General features: G+C 41.0%; 1 long non-coding RNA gene across 1 annotated transcript in view; it reads left to right on the top strand.

Moving 5' to 3' along the window:
* The window catches only part of LOC141575454 (uncharacterized), a 37,890-nt gene extending 25,927 nt beyond the window's left edge, over positions 1–11,963 (top strand). The window contains exon 6 of the long non-coding RNA XR_012503048.1: positions 11,055–11,963. This is a non-coding gene — a long non-coding RNA (uncharacterized LOC141575454). The remainder of the gene's footprint in view (positions 1–11,054) is intronic.
* Positions 11,964–12,194: the final 231 nt, after the last annotated feature.

The raw sequence follows: 12,194 nt of genomic DNA, 5'->3' as shown, positions 1-12,194 counted from the left end.
GAAATACTTATTCAAGTTCGGTCAAATAATCCCCTTGCTTACCAAACTCTCTTCACCCAAATAAGACGTAACCCCAGCACTTGCTAAATCAAGGGGTAGATAATCATTTCTTTGTGTGAGCTATATATTGAAACCCTATCTATTTTGTTAGAGAGTATTTGACCTTTGAGGAGTTCAGTGTTGTGCACAGAGTGTGAAGTTGGAGGAACTCTGGTTCTAGGAGGGGCTTGCTATTCTCCTTCTGGCTGCATTGCAGCTCAGGGTCTGATCCTTTGAAATGGATGCCTGAGTGGAGGGGAGGGAAGAGCAATTGCTTGATAGCTAAGCCCAAACTTGGGGAAAGGTTTATCAGGGCTTCATGCTCTGTGGTCTATGAGATTTGTAAATGCCCCTTGGGATGTGTGGATTCTCATGACCTCTTCCAGGAACATGAACAGTTTTATCATCTTTGCCATCTCTTCTCTTTTAGACGTCAGGAGCCTTGGGCCACTTCTTAGAGCAGAGAATTTAGTACATTCCTCAAATACACGTTGACTCTCCACAGTTTTATGCTAGTATCAGCGAGTCTCAATATGTCTCATGAATGACTTTCGAGCCTGGTATTCTCTAAAGTAGTCTCCATGAGAGTATACTCAATTGTAGCAGAACAACTCTCATCAATGTGTTCGCATCTCTCCTCAATCCGTGCAGCCAGCCTTTCTGCCAGCTTCTCTTCGTGTCTCCCATAAAGTCGACTTCTACAGGACTGGGTAAGTCTGAAAGTACATCAGAGCCTCACCAGTAAGCTGATGACAAGCAGATCTTCCACTGCCTGCCTTTTAGTTTCTAGAAAATGACCCGTGATCTCAGGCCATTGGGCAGCATCAGTATCTCGAAATAACACATCTTCCTGAAGAATACACCTAAGCCAAGCTCCACAGAGGGTGGCAGCCCCTCCATGACACTGATTCACCCACAGAGCTCTGAACAGTTACCTTGGATCCACCAGCCTCAACAAGCCTTGTGGAACACACAACAATTCCACCTGGATTCAAACCGGTAACTGCCATCCACAATGGTTGCTGCATCTTATCAGTGTTGGTGGAGGGGCTGCATCAGATGAGAGGTTCCTAAAGTAAATGTGATTCTCTACATTAGCGTCCCATTGTCCTTTATTTCCTACCCTGTTTCCTTTAGTTCAGAACTCTAAACACAATACAAACGAAGGGAAGTTTGTCCATGATAAGTTTATGGTTTCACCCGTCTTTAAACTTTCTAACAGTTAACAGTACAAAAAGGCCCACTATAGGAAAAATATGTTTGTGTAATATCCATTCACCCATAATACATATCTGTCTGTTGATTTTCCGCTGAAAGACCCACAATCTCAGAACATGGATCCATTTGTTTCATGGGGGCTGAAATTCCTAGAAATGAAACCAATCCCAAACTGCACTTTACTGTCTGTCTCTCTTACTGTTACTACAGTTTTGTAGAGCTACTTTTCTTTGTTATAAGTGTATGCCATTTATTCTCTTCGTAGGGTTGAATATGCCATTCATTCATCCTTTTGGAAGACTTGTATGGCTGTATCACGGACTATGAATCAATTTTATTCAAAATATGCATTTGGGTTAGGTCACGATGTGCTCTTATGAATCAATATTTATGAATATTAATCCACGCATCTGTTTTCTGAATACAAGTGTGTTGAGTACATGCAAGCAGCGATATTTCGTCGATGCGTGCTGAATGAACCTTGACATCACTTTGCATATTTTCTTTTGAATTTTCATGACCCTGTGGATATATATCAGCCAACCGTACTCTTTTGGTGTTTGTTGTTTGTTTGATTATTTGTTTGTTTGCTTTTTCTTTGCTTTGCAAACACATTCGGTCATGCATCTCTCTGTTTGCTTCAAACAGAGAGTCATATAAGTTGATTTACTTAGTATTTTGCTGAAAATCCCCTATGTTTCCAGCTTCCCTCTCCCATCTTTAGGTTATTGATGTCCTCCTTGCCTTCTTCTAGTTAATTCTCTGCAACTTATTGCTCTTCTTGCATTTCCAATGATGGTTTTCTTATTTCCATTTATTCTTGCTTCTTTCCTCTACAGGGTAGAATTCACAATATTTCTTTAAGATAAGTATCGAAATGCTGAATTCTTTTAAGTTTTTCCGGTCTGTGAAATTCTCTAGTTCTGCCGTTATTAGAAATGGTGGTCTTGTGGCATAGGCTACCCTAGATTGCAGATTTTTATCTTTCAGGATTTCGTCCAAGTCCTGGCAGTCGTTCATGTCCTGCAAAATTTCTGCCGAGATATAAGCTGGAACCACTCTTACGGTTCTGCTGTGACTTAGTTGCTTTCCTCTAGGTGCAATGAAAATCACTGGGTTGATCATGAACTTTGATGATTAGAATGATAATACAGCTGCTTGTAAGTCTATGGGGATTCCACATAATTTGGACACTATTTGCTTCCTTTTTCTGTATGGATGATTGTTTCTTAGCTTTCAGCAAATTTCAGTCTGATTATTCTCCAAATATCTTTTCTGTCTTTTGTTTTATATGATGCTGTTCCCTCTGGGACTCTTATGAAACTTATTTTTTCATGCTTTGTCTTACCCCAGGATTCAACAGCAGTATATGCATTGGTTATGCCTTGCATTTCTATGTCATCTTCTGATAGAGGGATTTCAGTTCCCCTGTTTTCACAGTCATCCACGAGTCCCTCTGCATTATCTAGTCTGATTAGGACAGAATTTAGCCCTGGTAATATCTCATCCATTGAGATTTCTGATTTTATTTTCTTGTCCTTAGTGGTTCTCTTCCCCTTTTCTAGAGATCTGCCTTTTGTGATTCTGAGACACTCTTCTTCTTCAGTGTTTCTCTCCCCTCCATTTTCAATACCTGCTCTGATAGTGTTTCATGGTCTAGTTGTTTGAAAGCTTTTCTTTGGGCCTTCAGTCCCTTTGGAACTGAAAATGGTACTTCCTGTTTCTTTTACTATACTACTTTATCCCTATTGGTCAAGTAATATCAGATATATAATGTAGAATAATAGGGCTTTTTAAGTGTAAGTTTAGTCTGTTCTGTACGCAATTCCATGATATTTGTGTGAGGACAATTTTTCCTACACATTGATGCCATGTCGTGTTCCTGTGTGTGTTGTCATGTATATCTCTATTTCCTGGTGATGCCTTTGTTGTGATGAACAAAACATACTCTTCTCGTTTAGTATAACGTCATTTTTACTACACTTATGTCACTGATCTGAAAGTGCACAGGACCCTTCCTCCTGTGGAAATGAAGCATGTAAAGATTTTGAGCTTTGCAGGCTTTTTAATGTCATTTTTTTTGTGTTTCAAAAACAACGTCGTGAGAGTGAGCTTGTCCTTTCTATTTCCATGGGAATTTCCCAATGTAACGAGTTCTTTCCAGAGATTCTCTATCTTCAGAAAAAACTGTGGAAACATATCTAAGGATGTCATGCATCAGGGCCTGATGCCATTTTCACGCAGCCCCAGCTAGGTGTCCTCGGTGCCGTAACCTTTCAGTGCCATTCAAAATGTAGCATCTGCTTTTGGGAGATAATGATGAAGGAAATTCTTCATCTTCTCATGCTGTGTACCTAGACCAGTGTTCTTTGTTCTCTCATCCTTGTGGCTAGGGACCACGAAGGCAAACACAGAGCTTTCCTGCATAATCTGCCTCATACCAAACATAATCCCAGTCCAGGCTATAAATGTAGCAGATCCTAAGCCTTTGGAAAATGATTTCAACCACAAGGCCCCCTGGATCACTCAGACCATATGCATGATACCTCTGATTAAGCCCCACATGTGCTCTATTGGCAAAACACCAAATTGGTACCTAGGCTTGCAGATGCAGTGTATGTGGCCATGGGACTTTTCGAGAAACTCAACCTCATGCACCAGGATTGTAGCATTTTCATTGGGGTCCCAAGTTAGTTTCCATTCTGGATAGGGCCAACCACAATCCACAACACACTCTCAGATCCCTGAGTTTCAGCGTGTGCCATCATCCATTTCCCTATTCCTCATTGTTCGCAGCCACTGTGAACCCACATTTGGCAGCACCGATCTTGGTCTCAGAATCAATTGTGGCGATGTTTTTTGCTGATTTCTTTGAGTTCTGTCAGCCAAGCATCTGCTGTGCACTCTTCTAGCACTCAGCACATCACTTTCAATCCCATGCATTCTGTTCGCTTGAGAGTGTGCTTCCAAGTAAAACAGGGTTTCACCTTTGCTTCTCCATCAACAGAGATCAGGTCCTGCACTGATTTCCATTGTCTAATTTGACTTCTCCCACTTCCATGTATTCTGAGGCCTCATTCTGTCTTTGGATGTAAGAGATCACTCTTTGGCAAGTGTCCTGGACCATGGACTGGGTGAGTGGATGTTTATCTTGCTGTGTAGATGGGAGCAAGTGAGCGTATGTTGCACTGGTACCCTGACAACTGGGCATCGATAAATCAACACTTTCCATATATAACTCACAGAAATGTTATTCTTGTTATCTCTTTCTGCTATACGGCCATGGTGGGAGGGTTTGTCCGAAGACTCCAGTTTTGACAATGCGTTGATACCTCACTTGTGGTCTTTCAAAAATTTAGTAGAATTGATTTACATACTTGGGGAATTACATGAATATAAAGATAGATTTTGAAACATACTAAATCTGCCTACAAGTCAGACTTGTCAAGTTAAGGTATCATTTTTTCAGCTCTAAGGGAAAAGAAGACAGATAGAATGAAAAAAGCAGTCCAAAATAATGAAGGGGACAGGTCAATGGTTAAATTTTGATGCCTCCAACACAAACAGGAAGCATGAAATAAATTTTGGTCCCATGAAATAACCCCCACAAAATGTTTCCCATTTGCATGTATTGCCCTTTCCTCCCAGTGACTCACACTGGCCAATGTTGTCATTTCAAGTGGTAACATTTCTCTGTAGGAAGACAGAAGGTGACCCAAACCACATATTTATATATAGGCTTGGATCCAAAAGAACCTAGAGGCATTATAGCTATGAGAAAACTGCTGCAGCTTTGATAGGCTATTGAGAACCAGGTCCCCTATTATCAACGATGAGAATGCTTAAGCTTCCGATCATGTTGGGTAAAGTAATTAAACACAACCATGTCTGCACCCACGTGATATACTGCACCAGGGGCTTCAATGAAGGAAAAGACCGTCCACATATCATGTGTCCTTACATGTCTATGGCGACTTTTACACTTCAGTTCACAAACTGACTTATAATAATACATAAACTGTATTGAAAAACTGAGGACACATACATATACAAGTTCAGTCAAAGATTCCCCTCACTTACCACACTCACTTCACCAAAAAGAAGATGTAACCCCAACATTTGCTGAATCTAGGGGAAGGTCATCATTTCTTTGTGTGAGTTAATATTCAATTCCTATCTATTTTAGTCGGGAGTATTTGAACATTGAGGTGTACAGTGTTGTGCACAGAGAATAAAGTTGTAGGAACAGTGATTCTAGGAGGGGCTTGCTATACTCCTACTGGCTTCAAAGCAACTCAGGTGCTGATCCTTTGAAGTGGATGCCTGAGTGTAGGGGAGGGAAGAGCAAGTGCTTGATAGCTAGGCCCAACCCTGGGAAAAGGCTTACCAGGGATTCATGCTCTGAGGCCTGAGTGATTTGTAAATGCCCCTTGGGACGTATGGATTCTCATGACCTCTTAAAAGAACAAGAGGCGTTTTATCAACTCTGCCATCTCTTCTCTATTAGACATCAGGATTCTTGGACCAGTTCTTGTAGCAGAGAATTGAGTATCTTCCACAAGTGCACGTTGACCCTCCACAGGTTTCTGCCAGTATCAGCGAGGCTCAATATGTCTCATGAATGTCTTTCAAGCCTGGTATTCTCTACAGAAGTCTCCATGCCAATATTCTCCATTGTAGCAGAAGAACACTCATCAATGTGTTCACATCTCTCCTCAATCCGTGCACTAATCCTTCTGTCAGCTTTTCTTCGTGTCTCCCATAAAGTCGACTTCTGCAGGACTGGGCAAGTCTGAAAGTCCCTCGGAGCCTCACCAGTAAGCTGATGACAGGCAGATCTTCACTGTCTGCCGTTTCAGTTTCTAGAAACTGACCCGTGATCTCAGGTCATTGGGCAGCATCAGTATCTCGAAATTACAAAGCTTCCTGAAAAATAGACCTAAGCCAAGCTCCACATAGGGCGGCAGCCCCTCCATGACACTGATCCACCCACAGAGCTCTGCCCAGTTAACTTGGATCCAACAGCTACTCCAAGACTCGCGGAACACACTGACATTCCACCTGGAATCCAACAGGTAACTGCCATCCCCAAAGGTTGTTGCATCTTGTCAGTGTTGCGGGAGGGACTGCATCAGAAGAGAGTTTCCGAAGGTAAATGTGATTCTCTCCATTAGCAACCCATGGTCCCGTTTTTCCTACCCTCTTTCCTTTAGTTCAGATCTCTAAACACAGTACAAACGGAGAGAAGTGTGTCCATTGTAAGTATATTATTTCACCCGTCTTTAACCTTTCTAAAAGTTAACAGTTCACAAAGACCCCACTATAGGAATCTTAAGTTTGTGTAATAGCCATTCACCCAGAATACATATCTGTCTCTTGCTTTTTGGCTGAAACACCCACACTCTCAGATCATGGATTCATTTGATTTATGGGGGCTGAAATTCCTAGAAATGAAGCCCATCCTAATGTACACTTTAATGTTTGTCTCTTTTGTTCTTAGTACAGTTTTGTATAGCTACTTTTCTTTGTTATAGGCGTATGCCATTTATTCTTACGTAGGTTTGAATAGGCCATTCATTCATTCTGTTGGAAGTCTAGTAAATCTATATAATGGAATACGAATCAATGTTATTCAAAATAGGCATTTGGTTTAGGTCACGATATGCTCTAATGAATCAACATTTTTGAATATTAATGCACGCATCTGTTTTCTGAATACAAGTTTTTTGAGTACATGCCAGCAGCGATAATGTATCGATGCGTGCTGAATGATTCTTTACTCCCGTTTGAGTATTTTCTTTTGAATTATCTTGGTTTCTTTGGGTATATGTCAGCCAACCATAGTATTTGGTGTTTGTTTGTTTGTTTGACTTTTTGTTTGTTTGCTTGTTCTTTGTTTTGCAAACACATTAGGCCATGCATCTCTCCGTTTGCAGCAGAGAGTCATATAAGCTGATTAACTTTGTATAGTGCTGAAAATCACCTATGTTTACCTGCATCCCTCTCCCATCTTTAGGGTTTTAATGTCCTCCTTCCCTTCTTCTTGTTTATTCTCTGCAACTCTTTGCTCTTCTTGCATTTCCAATGATGGTTTTCTTATTTCAATTTCATTTGGCTACTTTTCTATTAAGGGTAGAATTCTCAATCTTTGTTTAATGATAAGGTTCGAGCTGCTGAATTCTTTTACGTTTTGCCGGTCTATGAAATTTTCTAGATCTGCCGTTATCAGAAATGGCAGTCTTGTGGCATAGGCTACCCTAGAATGCAGATTTTTCTCATTCAGGTTTTGGTCTATGTCCTGGCACTCCTTCCTGTCCTGCAATATTTCTGTCGAGGTATAAGCTGAAACCCCTCTGGTCTTTCTGTTGTAACTAAGTTGCTTTCCTCTAGGTGCATTTAAAATCACTGGGTTGATCATGAAATTTGATGATTTGAATAATACAGCTGCTTGTAGGTTTATAGGGATTCCACATAATTTGGATGCTGTTTGCTCCTGGTTTCGTATAGATGATTGTTTCTTGGCTTTCAGCAAATTTCAGTCAGATTTTTCTCCAAATATCTTTTCAGAGGTTTTTTTTTTTTTGTATACCCAGCTTTTCCTTCTGAGACTCTTATGAATCCTAGTCTTTCATGCTTTGTCTTACCCCAGGATTCAACAGCAATATTTGCATTGGTTTACACTAGCTTTTCTGTGTCATCTTCTGATAGAGGGATTTCTGTTCCCCTTTGTTCACAGACATTCACGAGTCGCTCTGCATTATCTAGACTGCTCAGGACTGACTTTTAACCTGCTATTATCTTATACATTGAGTTTACTTATTTTATTTGGCTCATCTTAGAGGTTCTCTTCCCCTTTTCTGATATTCTGCCTTCTGTGATTCTGAGACACTGTTGTTCTTTATTGTTTCTCTCACCTCCGTTTTCAATAATTTCTCTAGTAATGTTTCAAATATAGTTGTTTCAAAGCTTTTTTTTGGCCTTCAATCTCTTTGGAACTGAAATTGTTACTTCCTGTTTCTTTTACTATACCTTTATCTCTATTGGTCAAGTACTATCAGGTATCAAATGCAGACTTGTAAGGCTTGGTTAAGTGAAAATTTTAGTCTATTTGGTGTACCCAATCCCATGATATTTCCCTGAAGACAAATTTTCCTTGACATTGAAGCCATTTAGTCTTCCTGTTTGTGTTGTCTGGTATACCTCTATTTACTGGTGATACCTTTGTTATGATGAACACACCATACGCGCATCATTTAGAATAATCTCCTTTTATTATGCTTATGTCACTTTTCTGAAAGTGCACAGGACCCTTCCTCTTGTGGAAATGGAGCATCTAAATGTTTTCAGCTTTGTAGGCTGTTGTATGTCATTTTGGAGTGTTTTCAAAACAGAATATTGTTAGTGAACTTGTCCTTTCTAGTTCTATGGGAATTTCCCAATTTTACCAGTTCTTCCCAGAGCTTCTCTGTCTACAGAAAAACCTGTGTAAACATATCTAAGGATGTCATGCATCAGGGCCTGCTGCCATTATCCCACAGCCCCACCAAGTTGTCCTTGGTGCCGTACAATTTCAGTACTATCCAAAATGTAGCATCTGCATTTGGGAGGTAATGGTGAATGAAATGCTTCATCTTCTCATGCTGCGGACCTAGACAACTAACCTTTGTTCTCTCATCCTTGTGGCTTGGGACCACAAAGGCAAACACAGCAATGTCCCGCATCCTCTGCCTCATACCAAAACTTAATCCCAGTCCAGGCTAGGAAACTAGCTGATCCTAACACTTTGCAATCTGATTTCAACCCCAAGGACCCCTGGATCCCTCAGACCAGATGCATGTTTTCTCTAATTGAGCCCCACTCGTGCTCTATTGGCAAAATGTCAAATTGTTCCCTTGGCCTGCAGATGCAGTGAATGTGGCCATAGGACTTTTCGATAAACTCAAATTTGCGCACAGGGTGGTTGCTTTCACATTGGGGTCTAAGGTCAGTTTCCTCTCTTGGTAGGGCAAACCACAATCCACAACACACTCCGGATCCCTGAGACACAGGGTGTGACATCATCCATAGCCTTATACCTCATTTTCCACAGCCAATGCTAGCTCAAATTTGGCAGCTCGGATCTTGGTCTCAGAATCAATTGTGAGGATATTTTGTGCTGATTTCCTTGAGTTCTGTCAGCCAAGTATTTTCTGTGCATGCTTCTAACACTCAGTGCATCGCTTTCAATCCCATGTGTCCTTTCCACTTGAGATTGTGTGTCCAAGTAAAACAGAGTTTCACCTTTGCTGTTCCATCACCAGACGTCAGGTACTGCACTGATTTCCATTCTCTACTTTGCCTTCTCCTCCTCCCAGGTTTTCTGAGGCCTCATTCTCTTTTGGAACTAAGGGACCACTCTTCAGCATGTGTCCTGAACCAAGGGCTTCATGAGTGGATGTTTATCTTGCTGTGTACATGGGAACGAGTGAGCATAGTTGGCACTAATACCCTGCCAACTGGGCATCGAGAAATCAACACATTCTATATATAACTCACAGAAATGTGATTCTTGCTTATCTCTGTTTTCTATGCAGCCATGGTGGGAGGGTTTGTCCGAAGACTACAGTTTTGACATTGTGTTAATACCTCAGTTGCAGTCTTTCAAAAGGTTAATAGAATTGATTTACATATTTTGGGATTTATATGAAAATGAAGTTAGATTTTGAAACATACTAAATCTAATTACAAGCCAGACTTGTGAAGTTCTTTTACAATTTTGTCAGGTCTAAGGGAAAAATAGACAGATAGAATGTACAGTAGCAGTCCAAAATGATGAAGGGGACAGGTCAAATCTTTACTGTTGATACCTACAACACCAACAGGAACCATGAAATAACTATTGGAACCATGAAATAACCCCCATCCTGGGTTTCCCTTCTGCATGTGCTGCACTTTACTCCCAATGACACATACTGGCCAATGTTGTCATTTCAAGGGGGAACATTTCTCTCTAGGGAAACCCAATTAAACTAAAACACCATATTTATGTGTATTCTTGGTTCCAAAACTCCTAGAGGCGTTATAGCTATGAGAAAACTGCTGCAGTTTTGCTCTGCTATTGAGAACCAAGTGCTCTTCTATCAACCATGAGAACAAACGGTTGATCATTTTGGGTAAAGCAGTTTAACCCAACAAATTATGCACCAACATGATATACTGCACCTGGGGCTTCAATGAAGTGAAAAGATGGTCCACATATCATGTGTCCTTACATGTCTATGGTGACTTTTACAGTTCACTTCACTAACTGACTTATAACTGTTACCTATACTGTCTAGAAAAACTGAGGCCTAATATATATCAAGTTCATTCAAAGATTCCCCTCACTTACCACACTCCCTTCACCCCAAGGTAGACGTAACCCCAGCATTTGCTGAAACTAGGCTAAGTTCATCATTTCTTTGTGTGAGCTATGTATTCTATTCCTATCTATTATAGTCGACAGTATTTGATCTTTGAGGATTTAAGTGTTGTGCACAAAGTGTGAAGTTGGAAGAACACTGTACGTAGGAGTGGCTTGCTTTTCTCCTACTGGCTTCATTGCAGCTCAAGTGCTGATCCTTTGAAATGGATGCCCGAGTGGAGGGGAGGAAAGAGCAATTTCTTGATATCTAGGCCCAACCCCGGGGAAAGCTTACCAGGGCCTCATGCTCTGTGGTCTGTGTGATTTTTAAATGCCCCTTGGGATATGTGGATTCTCACAAACCCTTCCAAGAACATGAGCGGTTTTATCATCCCTGCCATTTCTTCTCTTTTAGACGTCAGGAATCTTGGACCACTTCTTGGAGCAGAGAATTGAGTACCTTCCTCAAGTAAACGTTGACCCTCCACAGGTTTCTGCTAGTATCAGTGAGGCTCAACATGACTCATGAAAGTCTTTCAAGCCTGGTATTCTCTAAAGAAGTCTTCATGCCAGTATTCTCCATTGTAGCAGAACAACTCTCATCAATGTGTTCGCACGTCTCCTCAATCTGTGCAGCCAGGTTTTCTGCCAGCTTCTCTTCGTCTCTCCATTAAAGTCGACTTCTACAGCACTGGGCAAGTCTGAAAGTACCTCACAGCCTCACCGGTATGCTGATGATGGGCAGATCTTCCACAGTCTGTCTTTTCAATTTCTTGAAACTGACCCGTGATCTCAGGCCATTGGGAAGCAGCAGTATCTCTAACTTACAAATATTTCCGAAATTAGACCTAAGCCAAGCTCCACAGAGGGTGGCAGTCCCTTCGTGACACTGATCCACCCACAGAGCTCTGTCCAGTTAACTTGGATCCACCAGTCACAACAAGCCTGGTTGAACACACCAATATTCCATCTGGAATGCAACCGGTAACTGCCATCTCCAATATTTGCTGCATCTTTCCAGTGTTGGGGGAGGGGCTGCATCAGACGAGAGATTCCTAAGATAAAAGTGATTCTCTCCAATAGCGTCCCATGGTCCTTTTTTTCCTACCCTCTTTCCTTTAGTTCAGAACTCTATACACAGTACAAAATAGGGAAGTGTGTTCATGTTAATTTTATGGTTCCACACATCTTTAACTTTTCTCACAGTTAAAAGTACAAAAAGACCCCACTATAGGAATCTTATGTTTGTGTAATAGCCTTTCACCCAGAATACACATCCGTCTGTTGCTTTTCGGCTGAAACACCCACACTCCCAGAAAATGGATCCATTTGATTCATGGCGGCTGAAATTCCTAGAAATTAATCCAATCACAATGTACACTTTACTGTCTGTCTCTTTTGCTCTTAGTGCAGTTTTGTAGAGCTACTTGTCTTTGTTAAAGACATATGCCATTTATTCTCTATGTAGGGTCGAATAGGCCATTCATTCTTCCTATTGGAAGACTAGTAAATCTATATCATGGAATACGAATCGATTTTATTCAAAATAGGCATT

This window comes from Camelus bactrianus, chromosome 3, assembly GCF_048773025.1.
Source record: "Camelus bactrianus isolate YW-2024 breed Bactrian camel chromosome 3, ASM4877302v1, whole genome shotgun sequence".
NCBI lineage: Eukaryota > Metazoa > Chordata > Mammalia > Artiodactyla > Camelidae > Camelus > Camelus bactrianus.
Note: the sequence above shows the minus strand (reverse complement) of the source record. Positions and strands in the feature narration are given on the sequence as shown.